Source organism: Accipiter gentilis, chromosome 8 (genome assembly GCF_929443795.1).
Source record: "Accipiter gentilis chromosome 8, bAccGen1.1, whole genome shotgun sequence".
Classification (NCBI taxonomy): domain Eukaryota; kingdom Metazoa; phylum Chordata; class Aves; order Accipitriformes; family Accipitridae; genus Astur; species Astur gentilis.
The window spans coordinates 9,349,486-9,362,260 of NC_064887.1; the positions used below are offsets into that span (position 1 = coordinate 9,349,486).

The following is a 12,775-nucleotide window of genomic DNA, read 5'->3' on the forward strand; positions in this document are numbered from 1 at the left end:
TCTCTTCATGTTCCTCAGGGTTTACGTGCTCACTCTGTGATCTATACAAACATCTACGTGAGCCTGTAATAGATATGTTTCTACATATCACACTTGTGTGACTGAAACATATTTGTAATTATTGAGACAAATGGATACCTTACATGCATGAAAATGGGAGACTGACTTTCAGTCTGGTAAGTGTTATTTGAATTCAGACATTGTTAGTGTGGACAGTAACTTTTTTCAATAAGAAAGTAAGAAAATTTTTAAAAAAGGAAGGGAAGATATCATTAAAAGTGGAAATCTGTTCCAAACTACTCCAGTTTGTATGACTGAATGTATTCTCCTAAATGAAATACCTCAAAGATTCAGAATTTAGAGGATTACACTTGGTATGTTCTGTAAAAACAAATTTGCCCCTAAGGCTGCACTATTTAAATGAAATCCAGGAGTGAAGGGTCTTCCATCAGTCTGTGCAGGGGGTATATGTTTGGGACATATATGGTGGGATAACAGCATCCTGTGGAGCATTGAATTTCTGGCCTCTTGTAACACAGAGAGTTAACATGGTTGCATGAATGTCTCAGGCCTCAATTAGCATTATATCAGTAATGGTTACTGCTGGAGCGTCTCTTGTATTTTCATCCTGCAAACAAAGCACTGCATCAGGTGTAACTTCCTGAACGCCCTGTTACACATTCCTTCAGAGGTACGTGTGTGCGTGGTAGGTCTGTGTCTAACTGATATGTACCTGGTGTACGAGAAACATTAGGGATACGTTCTGTAAGCCTGGCTCTGCAGAATACCCTACGATAACATGTGCTGTAGATAACAGTGAATGGAGTCTGTTTCGAAGGCATAATAAGAGGATTGTAGGCTTGTAGGTTAGTTGCCTGGAAGTGGACAGAGAAATGCTTAAAAACCTTCTCACATGTGCACACATTTGGTGGTAACTGATTAAAAAGGCAGCGCAGCAACAGTTTGCTTCAGCACCAGGTGAAGAAGCTTTAAAATGAGCTGATATGCTTCCATTAAATACCATGTTTTACTAAGTATTTACAGGGCTTATGACACAAGGCATGTAAACTGCTCTGTTAACATTCACCACCAGCAGCTCAACTGCTGAGCTGTCTAGATACACACCAGCCTCATAGCTGGACAGGGAACACGGGATAAAAGAGGGGGAGGAAGGATGAATCCCCAGCTGTAGGACTCTGAGTGCTGCTCTGATAGCGCACCCAGAATTGCTTTCCACTGCAGCTGCAGATCAACAGCCATCACAGCCTGACCCGAGAGTGGCCAGTAAAGGAGTCTCACATCAACAGTTTGAAAATCTATTGGGTTCATTTTTTAGAGTGTTTGAACTGGATCCCTGCTGCACAGCAGGCAGCCCATAAGAGAGCATAAGAGGTTTTATTCTTCCAAAGCCTAGCCAGGAGGTAGGAAGATAGAAACGATGGAAATGGTGGTTCTGCTTTGTATGGCTTTTCTAAGCACATCACTTCACCTCTTTAATATCCTTAATATAAAGAATTAATTTAATGAAACATCTTTCGTAAACCACAAACAAAAAACTCCACTTTGGAAGCCATGGGTAAAGAACACAGAAGAAAGAGGCATTACTAATATTATCCCAAAGTAGGTCTTCTCACATTACAAACAGCTGAGAAATTATCGCAATACTTTAAAACACTATAGCTGAACCAACTTGCAAAGATATCACTTGGTATTTTCCATTTCACTGAATGTGTTGAATTGGAAGCTAAAACAGGGCGTACTTGCACTGCTGAACTCTCTCTCCTGTTTATGGCCATAAAAAAAATGTATTCATGTGGCTACAGCCACAGAATGCAAGCTTGGATTGACTAGAGTGTCTTCAGGTGCTCTACAGGAGCTCGCATCTTGGACTTGTGGCACAGTTGGGACCACTGGGTTCACTCTTATTCTTAACTTCAAGCGGAATATCAGCCTGCTGTTTGAGTAGGGACTTGAGAAGTTAAATCCCCTGTAGGAAAGAGTCATTTGCTTATACCCAAATTCCTTTTAAAGAGTACTTGAATCTCTGTAAATGCCTGTCCTGGGGAAAAGAAGTCTGTATGCGAATTACAATTCCAGTAAAAGCATCTATAACTTTTAGAGCTTCGTGGACCTGGCAGTCCTCTAGGGCAAATGTATTTGGTTATTTTGGGCTTTTTTACATTTCTTTTTTTTTTTTTTTGGCAACTGCCTGTCCTGATCCTCCTAGCTCTGTTAGTGATATCCTTAAGGGAAGATCCTCATGAGCCAGATTATGGCCCTTGCAGGTTCATTCCCACCCAGTAAAGGCAACGTTACTAGCAAAAGCCAATGAGGTATGAAAGGCTGTGCTGATAAAGCTGAGGGAGCTCTGCAGAGGTTATCCAGTGTGGTTTATGTTTGAACGTTACTTAGAGCTTGTTGCCAAGATGACTTCAAAGTAAATTGGGCATATACTCAGGTAAAGACCTCCAGAGGTCTACATCTTCATCCTTCTTCTGCTAAGCTCCTAGAAACAGGCTCCTTTCCGTGTGTTGCAAAAAGTGGGATTAATCCTAATCCTGCAGATTTTCCTAAGAGCGACCTCCTTGCACATCACCTCTCTGGCATTTAGTTATTTCTCAGTACCATGTTTTGGGCTGTCTTTAAGGAAAGAAAACAAAATCCTCTTTCAACTCCCCAGTCTGTGTGAAAGTGTCAAGGTTTACAGCCACAATTTCAAATGCTCTTAATATTACTGGAAGCATAGAGTTAAATTATAGAGTTGTAAAGTTACTTTATAGTGATAATGCTGTCAAGCATCAATATCTCTGCCCCAGGGCACCATGGAAACTCAGTTAATGATATAAGAAGCTGATATTTCTCAGGGTTGCAGCTGTTGGCTCATACCCAGAAGGAATCTGTGTGTTCATATCGGGTATATACAGGGGGACCTGCTTAAAGAAATTAAGAAACAGTGAAAGTATGTTTAATGAAGTGCAGTGGAATGGAAGTGCAAAGCAGTATATGATGTTGCAGTATGCACACTTCTTTCCCTCACAGAGTTCAATACAGTGGACAGTGCTGTAGGAAAATACTTATTTTACTGTAAGAGAGGGTGTTTGTGGGGTAGATTTATATGTACATTTGTTTATCTAGTTGCCTGTAGCACTGACTGCATCAGTCTATGCAGACACCGTATGGGAGTATCAGTAAGGAAATGGAAATTAAGGCAAGTGACAACAGTCAGTTTAGGAATATCTATAATTTTTGTAATGGATTTCTTAGCATCTGTATCCCGAAGTTCTCTGATAGCCTCAGATGAAAGATGCTATAAAAGTGCAAAGTGTTATTATAAAGGTGTATTTTTCTTTCAAAGAAAGGGGTTTTTTTGATTTTTTTTTTCTTTTTTTTTTTTTTTTTTTCCCCTCCCCTGAAATGTAGAATATCGGTCTTGGAAGGCATCTTCAAAGTATTTCCTGGGGATTTAACCATATGATTCCAGTTACCTTTTGGCTAAGAGCCAGATATCAAATACCATGCATGTGAATGTGAAAATGGTCTTGCAGTTAACTGCTGCAGCAAGAGTGGACTTGAGTAACTGGTGCATTTCTCTATGTGTCCAGGTGCTTTGCATACTGCCTGTTTGGTAGGCATTTGCATGGCTTTCTGTGGGGAACGAGGGAGAGCAGCTCAGACTCACAAGCCTGTTTTAAGTAGAAGTGAAAGGGAGTTTGTAAGCTGAGGATCTAGTCTTGAGGGGAATGAAGCATCAGAGGTACTGAGAGCCTACCTGTGAGATCAGATTTTAAGGCACAAGTTAGACTGAGCATCATGGTTTGCTCCAGAGTTGTGTTGTCCTCAGCATTGTAAAGGAGGACCCCATAAGGGTGTAGATGAATTTCCTTCCTCTTGTGTACACAGGTTTCTTTCCCAGGGATACTAAGGTACAGGGAAGAGAAGAGATGGTTGTTGTGGGACCAGAATGTAAGCAGGGTGCATATCCAGATCCATAGAAATGCTCTCAAGTCAGCTTTAGACATAAATGCAGGAGCTTGTCATCTTTGAAGAGCAAAAAGACTTCAGTGGCTGTGAGCCTGGACTAGGGGATTTGCACAGGTCGACTTGAGAGCCGTCAATATTTACAACCTTATTCAGGAACAGGGACCTTGTGGACAGTGGGAGCATAAGCATCTTACAGAGACACATGTGCAAATACCATCCCTGCTTCCCACCAGCTGTCGTCAACTCAGGGCTGGCGGAGAATGTGGTCTTTGGCCTAGGTAGGGCTGTATCTAGTGACATGGGAAGACTGATCCTTATAAGCCAGCCAAGATGAGGAAGCCCAGCTCTAAAAATGATGTGATATCCAATGCAGCCTTTGGGGTTTCTGTTGAGACACCGCATGCAAACTGGTGCCAAACTGTCACTGAGGTTTTACTGATTGAAATCCTCATCAGTCCTTTCCATTCAAGCTATCAATGACTTATGGTTGCTATCAGGCCAGCTAAATCCATGGCCTGCAAGAACAGAACTCTAATTCAAAATAGTTTTGATGGTGGTATAAAATACCATAAAATTTGCCAGTTAATAGTAAAATTTGTTACATTTTGCTGTTAGTATTCCTTTTGCACACAGGAGAAAATAACTTAGACCAAGCACAAGTGAAGTTGATTACATGAGCGATTTGCAGAGTTGTGGCTAATATAAACAAGGGGGAAGCTCTCTCCAGGCACTGCTATCCCTCTTGGAACTGGCTTTCAAGGCTTTGAACACCCCTCTTATTAACTGGCTTTTCTATAAACTTGTATTTTTCCTTTGTCTTATAAGCAACTTAGACAAAACTAAGCATATAGAACTGATAGTGAGGCTCTTGGGTGCTCAGAACACCATACAAATGCTATTAGACCCATAGTTAGAATAATTCTTTGGTAAATGTTAAATTCCTATTAGTAACACTTGCTAAACTTAAGTGCAAAGGAAAGGGCAAGGCTAATCTGAAAGGCAACGGAGAGCAGGGCTTAAAAGATATTAACAATTTGTTGGAAATGTCTGAGGGGAGTGGTTAATATGACTAAAGAGTAACGTCTGTGGGTTGAAGATTTAGGTTGGGAGAGGGCTTTAGCCAGTGCTGTGCTTTGGAGCTTTCCCAAATGTCAATGGGAATGAAGAGAAAAAAGGCATTCAGAATGAGGCGTTTTTCAAAAAGCAATAAACAGAAAAATTGCAGTGTCTCTGTGATAGGTCTCTGCTTTCCTGCCAGCCTGTAGTGGTGTTTTTGTGTCTCCATGTTTGTCATCTTTTTTCTCTTCTCTGTGTCTCTTCACTTCTGGCTGAGACTTCTCCCTTGTGCCTGCCTGTCTTGTGTCTGTATCCTCACCATCTTGTTTGCAGTTTTAGGTCGTTACCCCTACCCCCTGCCTTTCTGTCATCTCATCTGATTTTTTGCAGGTGGTGTTTCATTAATCAGACACACCCAGTCTCTGCTTTTTGTTCATTTTGAGCTGTCTTTCACCAAAACTATTCCTTTTTTCATTTTGCCACCTAAAGGCTCAGCAGGGCTTATGGTGATTAAAGGGAATTCTAGGGTGGGAGCAGAAGTTATTTTTTAGCTACTACTTATTCAGTCCTAAATACCAACATCCTGAAAGGGAATCAGAGATGTTTTTTAGGAAACTCGGCAAAGAAATGAGTGTCTGCCTGTCTGTGTCTGTCTTTCTCAGCTGCTTGACCAATTGCAACTGAATTTGACAGTGATAAAGGTCTCGGAGATATTACATTCCTATGTGTTTCATGAAAAATAGCTGGCTGAATGAGAGACCAAAATTAATCTCTCTGGTAGGGACAGCTGCATCTCCATTGCTAGAAACCTGAGGAGGAGAGTAGACATGAAAGTCACAGGAAACAGACCCCACATCTCCTTGCCTTCTTGGGCATGTCACCTGTGATTAGAGACTTCACTTCGCTTTCCTGTACAAACTTTCACCGCTAACATCCCTGCAAACTTTAACAAAGGGTATCTCATGGCATCCTGAAAAGCTAGTTGCGTTTTCTCCATCAAGCCACTGTTGAAAGAGGCCAGAAAGCTGGCAGGTGCAGTTCACAGGTGAAAAGAATACCCATTCAAGCCAAGGCCAATACATGCCCACCCCAAGCCAGCAGCATTTCTTGTCACCTAGAGGTGAAACTTTGTCCAGCATTCAGATCAACAAAGTCTGAACATGTCTCAGGCAGGAACTAAAGATAATCTGCAGCTTTGATCTAGCATTCAGAAACCTTTGTGTTTCTATAAAGGCAGGATGGGTCTGATTCTCCCACATCTCTCATCTCTTAATGGAAGAACAGCCAAATAAGCTCAGATCAAAACCAGTCCTCTGCAGTGTCTTGTCTCTGACAGAGGCCAAAAGCAGACGCCCGAGAACATAATAATGGAATAAGCATATAACAATACTTCTCCTGAATATTCTTCCAGCTTCCAGCAATTAGTGGTTTGGGGATCCCAGTGCCAGAGATGTTGATTATGTCTGTAGTAACACTCAGTGGGTTTGTCTTCCGTGAACCTGTATACATTTTTAGCATCCACAGCATTCTCTGTTAGGGTTTTCCACAGCTTAATACTTGTTTGTTTTAAGCCTACCACCTGCAAAATTTATTTTGTGATTTCTAATTGTTACACTGGAAGCAGCATTGATCTCCATCTGCTTTACCCATGGCACTCATATCAGCCACCTTTTTTTCACGTTTGAAGTCTCCTAGCCTACCTACTTATTCGCTGCCTGAGTATTCATTCTGTACAGCATAAGCAGAAAAATATTATCAGATCAGAATCATTCCTTCATTTCTAGAGTTGATAGATCATCTTACACTTTCTTTCTAGGTATACACAACTGTATGAGCTGTCAAGCAATAGAGAATCAGCTCCAGTGACTCTAATGGCAGAGCCTGTATTTGCTGTGCATTATGATTTTTACTTGCACGCAGGATAAATCCTGGCTGGGTCACACAAGCAGCAGGTATAAGCACCAAAATGAGAGATATGGCTTTCAGTTTCAGAGGATACACTGTAAGCATCGTGTGTTTAGCTCCTCGTGCACTTAACAGCGTCTGTGTTCTGCTGTACTCTTCTTTTTCCCAAAACTTAGGAGGGATTCAAAGCTTGTTAGATTGACTGAGTTTCTATTCAGCATAGGCTGGAGTGTGGGTCATCTGGCTACAAGAGAGTCTAGGAACCAACTCCGGCTAGAAGAATACATGGCTTTTGAAAATTGCAACATCCCAAATACCTTGCTTTCTGTCATAATGATTGGTGTGCATCACTCTTCCTCAGCAAAGCAACCTCCGGATAACATGTTCCCACAGTCAGGTTGCATTCGTGATTCTGTCAGGCCAGTTATTTCTTTTTTTAAAACTAAGCAATCCTTATTAAACCAGCAATTGTCATTTGGTGCCACAGAAGACTGAATGATAGGTGACGATCCATTCATCTTTTCTTCATCAGCCAGTCCCCCACGAAATCCGGTATGTATATTAACTACTCAAGACCTCTCATGTAGCAAAGAGAGATCTGCAGGGCAGTGGAGTGTCATGTGTAGCAAAAGCTTACACTGGACTGGTTTCTACAGACATTTGGCTGGAGCAGTGTTAGAGGGCATGTGCAAAGTGAGGTCTCTTTGCACCATACCAACACATGACAAGCTTCCTTTCAATAAATCCTTAAACAGGCTGTTCAAGTGGAACATAACTGTTTTAATCAAGGTAGGGGATGGAAATGGCTTGGAGGATCCAGTTGTCTTCCTGGTGACTTTCTAGAGGACAGGCAGCTGGACTGCTAACACTTCTACGTGGTGAAGCCAGGACTGCGTGGTTCTGCCAGCCCAAGGGGAGAAAGTCTACAGTACTTCAGTCCCATTATTCCTGTTTGCAAGCCTTTTCATCTTGGAGTTTCTGTGGATTTCTTCAAGGTCTGGTAAGTGGCTGGTTCTGTTCGCAGAATGCAGCTTCAGGGTCCTTGTCTCTTACTGTGTAGCAGTACTACCTCTCCTTGAGAAGATGCCCATGACGGTGCCTGTTAGCAGTCTCACAATCTCATACTCTTGCTGTGATATTGTGAAGACTTGAGACTGGGCTATTTCTGGACCAACAGGGTTATCATGCTAGTGTTCCTTCTTCCTTACTTAATGATTCCTCTTTGCACTGCATCCCTCACATGTCTGCCAAGAAGAATTTGTTGCATTGACTTTCTTTCCAAAGCCTGCCCAGAAGGACAGCTTTCCTTCAACCTGGACACAGAAAGGGCCTGTGTCTCCAGAACCATCAATATTTTTCTTGAGATGATAAATGAACTGCCAATAAACCGAGGCAGCTGCCAGATCCATCTGAGAAACAGACCTTCAGACCTGATTTATCCGTGCTTGGTTTATTTATGTGTCTGGAAACTTTCGAGATGCAAACAGAGGACTAACCACTCTGAGGCAGCCACTGAGAATTAGATGGTATAGATAGATGCAGTGGGAGTTTATGGACTGGTTCAGATACATTAGCTATTACTCTGTGCTAGCCTATCAAACCCAAGAAAATGGCTTGAGATTCATCATAGGGGACACCACAGAAAAGAAACAAAACTTTCAAAGCAAGACTTAAATTCTCGTACTTGCTATATCATTCAGTTCATCTTAAATCCATCTCTTCTGGTCTTTCTTGCCTATAATTCAGGGTTTTGCATAATCTTTGAAATTTGTGTTTTCAAGATTTTTCTAAGGAGATGAGGCATGGCTGATCATGTTGTGCCTGGAGGGATGGGACCAATTTATGTGCTTCCACAAGTAAGGTTTGTAGAGAGACCAATTCGGTTTTGAACCAGCTAATACAGTTGGAAAAAGCAGTCTCTGTGTTTAGGGTCCTTTTGCTGGGCAGCAGGCATGTGTGTTTGTGTTCCATATACATTTACCCCCAAATTTCTGAGTCTATTTTTTTTTGTTCCAACCAGAAAGAGTTCTCAGAGGTATTAAGTTTTGGCAAGTTTTATAAAAACAGGCAGCTGAGCAAAGGGAAGGGACTCAACTAATGTTTCTGCTGGGGGAAAGGCTGGAGCAAAATTAAACGTTATTACGCACCAGAGGTTCTGTATGGGGGGAGCCGCTGTAAAACGCTCCAGTACGGGGAGAATTTCAGCTGGCACGCAATCCATATCGCTAGCTAGAGAAACCAAGGGTGGGGACTGGGTCTCAGTAGTTGCGCTCTTGGTGGGACAATTACTTTCTATTTGAAAATAGGCCTGGCCTGACGCAGAGCCTGCGTGACCCAGGAGCACGAGCTTGAGCTCTTTGCTGATGGAGAGGGGGGACTTGAGCAAGTCGAAGGCAGCAAAACCAGCGAGGAGGAGGAGAGTGGAGGCCCAGCATCCTGGTGCCTCTTTGCATCTCCCTGTAGTTATTTCCCTGTGTAAGCCTGGGCCTAATGAAGAGATTTCCCCCTCCCCACCTTGTCTGCCTGCCTGCCTGGGTCAGCACCAGGCAGCACAGCTCACGCTTGCCTGTAGTTCAAGTGCCCTCTTCTGGCACGAAACGTTTCGTTCCTCAATGGCAGTCGATTGAAGAGAAGTGGATGTTTTTCTGGTGGTTGCTGCAATCAAGAACAAAGCAGGTTTTCTTTTCCTTTGCTTCCCGTCTATGTCCCGGACTGTCTTGGCAGGCAAGAGCAGTCAGAGAAGAAGGCGTCTACCAGTTGTATCACCCTAGCTAGGTCAGAGCTTTTCTGTGCAACAGTGCTGTGATGAGATTTTGTTTGCATCTGCGGTTATGAAATAAAGATGCTTTTATTCTCTTTTGTCTTTTTTTAACCCTGCCTTATGTTTGGCTGGTGTAAATCTGTAGCTATCTAGATTTACACCAGCTGAGAATGTGGTGGCCTTTTCCTGTTTATGTTTTCTACTCTCTGTTGTATAAATCGTCTCCTGGCTGTTCTTGACCTGTTGATGTCAATGGTTTTCACTGTGAATCCCAATGGGATCTAGGTTTGACCTCCATCGATTACCAGGGAATGTTTGGTGATGAAATGTGGGGAGAGGAGAACGTGCAGCCGCCGTCAGAGAAGTTCCCGTACTAAGCACTCAGTTGGAAAAGGAAAGTTTTGATATGCTTGTTAATGTGAATTCAAGGTTAGCAGTACACAGCACAGCAACTGCATCTGTCTGCAGAGGGATTTAAAATCAGCCTTTAATAAGAAAAAGGAGTTTCCTGCACTGCTTTATCGCATCAGTTACCATCAGAGGCCTTTGCATGTGCTTTGGATTTTTCTCTATATTTAAGGAGCATTTCAAGCCATAATTGATTATAGCTGAATTTGTGTTACAAAGTAGGGAACAGCAGGTCAGGACATTTACGCTATGAGACGAGACTCAGCCTGATTCCCATTTAGATCCTTTATAGCAGAAGGGTGGTGTTTTTTCCCCTGGTAACAAGCAGTGTCTCAGCTATTGAGTACAAGACCGTATTAATAATTCTGTACTTATTGTGGGCTCTCTCAATGCAAATCCCTCACACGCAAGCCGGGTTGGCTTAAACCGGTTTAGGAAGCACACATACAATTGGTACTGCCCTCCACTGGGTTTGTGAGGAGTAAAAGGAGCTGGAGTCACAATTGCCAGGTTTTGCAAAGTGCCAAGCTGGAAGTGAAAATCCAGCTTCTCCCTTCAAGGTGAAAAGGACATAGGAGATTCTGGTGGTTTTGGTCTGCCTGAGGGTCTTCCTGCAGTGGTCCCTGCTCTCTTATATGCACTTTAAAACTGTCATATGGTGACATTGTTTTTTCCTGGTCACTTCACTATTAGTTAAGTAAGGTCTCAGGACTGAAGTTCAGGCAATGTGGCTTCTAATAATGTGATTTTATTTAAACTCCATGCCTGCGTTTCATTTTGCATTCCTTCTCAGTCCTGGGTGCTTAGATGGTATTTAGGCAGAGATGGTCTGTGGCTGAGGGTAAGTACAGCACAGTCACGCTGTTAACCACACCAAACCCAGGAGTGCAGGGACAGATAAGATCATGTGCCAAGAACTGAGAGGAGACAAGCTAAGAGTCTCCAAGCCAATACAAGTTGAGATATTAAAGTAGTTATCTTTGAAGATAATAGACAATACTCAAAATTTACCTGATGACTTTCCAAGTGATTATTATCCCAAATATGATACAAGGATAAAGTGAAATATAGTCATCTTCTAACATTTCACTTTAAGGCTGCTGCTCTGCATAGGAAAATATATAAGTGTGAGTGTGTGCATACATTAGATATGCATATATACCAGAACTTTTTTCTTTTTTTCTGAAGTACATTCTCAAGATTCATGAAGGAAATGAATTATGACAGAGAGAGAAACTCGCAGGCCTCTCTTTGTGTGGGGGAGCTCCAAGCCACCACTGCAGTGAACAAAGATGCCCCTCTATCAGTTCTCTGCAGACAGCCCTGGAACTGGAGCAGCCCGCAGTAATGGTGCCGAGAAGTTGGTACGATAACAAGGCAAAGCAAAGTATAGCCTAACAGGATGACAGTGCAAGGCACCAAAAATAGGTGGCTTTTGTATGACTATAATAGCACCACCTGCTTTCAGAACGTTAGTCATCCCGTAAATGTGTCCATTCCAGCGAATATCCTTGAGGGAGCTGACACAGAAATCCATAGAAACGAGGCACTGAATCTGAGCAGAGAAAAGGGAGAAGAGCGGGGACTAGCCAGGCTGAAAGGAGCCTGCTGGCAGGGGGGAAGAGGAGCAGCCTGGAAATATGTGCGTGCATGTGTGGGTGTGTATGGGGTAGCAGAGAAGTACGTATGCTTCTTGAAGGGAAGAATTTGTTTCCTTCTCATCAAACCTCAGCCCCTGCTGCTTTCTTTGATTTTTCTCTAGCAGGGCCAATCTAGGCACTCAGTGATGATAAATAACCCAGTATTACAAGGTGACATGCACAGTGACACGATAATGTGGAGAGAAAGAGAAGAACCCAAAGGGACAGAGTTTCTGTGCAATTTATTTATTTCCCAAGTGTACTCTGCAGTGCAGGCAGTTTGGGAACCCCATCCCGCTGACTCCTGCTGCAGCAGCCTGCTGCAGGGGGGTCTTAGGGGAGCCTGGCAAGCCTCAAACCATGCTAGCAAAAACAGTCATCCCCAAAAGCTGTATTTTTCCTGGTGAGCTTTGTTTGCAGTGAACTTGGTAGGATGTTTCAGTCTGGTTTTGATTAAGGGCATTTTGGGACCTTGTGTTTGATCTGTAGTTAAGGGGTAGCTCTGTATGTCAGGATACCTGCGTTCGGCTGTGAGCTCCGCCGCTGATTCCTTGCCTGGCCTCGGGCGAGTCACACAGTTTTCCTCCCTGCGTTTCCTGATTATCAGGCTTTCAGCTTTGCAATCGTAACGAGTTTTTTTAACATTGCATTTGTGTGCAATTTCCTGGATTTTGTCAAAGCAAACTGAGAGCAGAAGTGTTGTTGTGCTGACACGCACAGTACATCAGCAGGGCTGAGACTTCAGCTTCACCGAGCAGGATGCTGCTGCTTGGGCTAACAGAATAGCAAGTTGTCGTTCTCTGTTGGACCAACATAAGGAAAGAAAAAAAGGTACATTTTTCCAGAGGGTTTTGTGGCCATTTCCTAGCAACTAGGGATGTTAAGAGTTGGTGATCTGAATTATCTCTGTGGCCCTCTAAATTGCTTGCAGACTTGGTGCCTGTCCTTTCCTCTCCCAGCCCTTTCTTGGAGGAAAACACAGGACAGGAGAAATGGCGTTGTCTAGACGATGACACGGGTCTAG

At 43.0% G+C, this 12,775-nt stretch overlaps 1 protein-coding gene across 1 annotated transcript in view; it reads left to right on the plus strand.

Annotated features, from left to right (window-relative positions):
* LOC126041974 (BEN domain-containing protein 5) overlaps window positions 1-12,775 on the plus strand; it is a 980,738-nt gene that overhangs the window by 893,660 nt on the left and 74,303 nt on the right. The window lies entirely within an intron of this gene.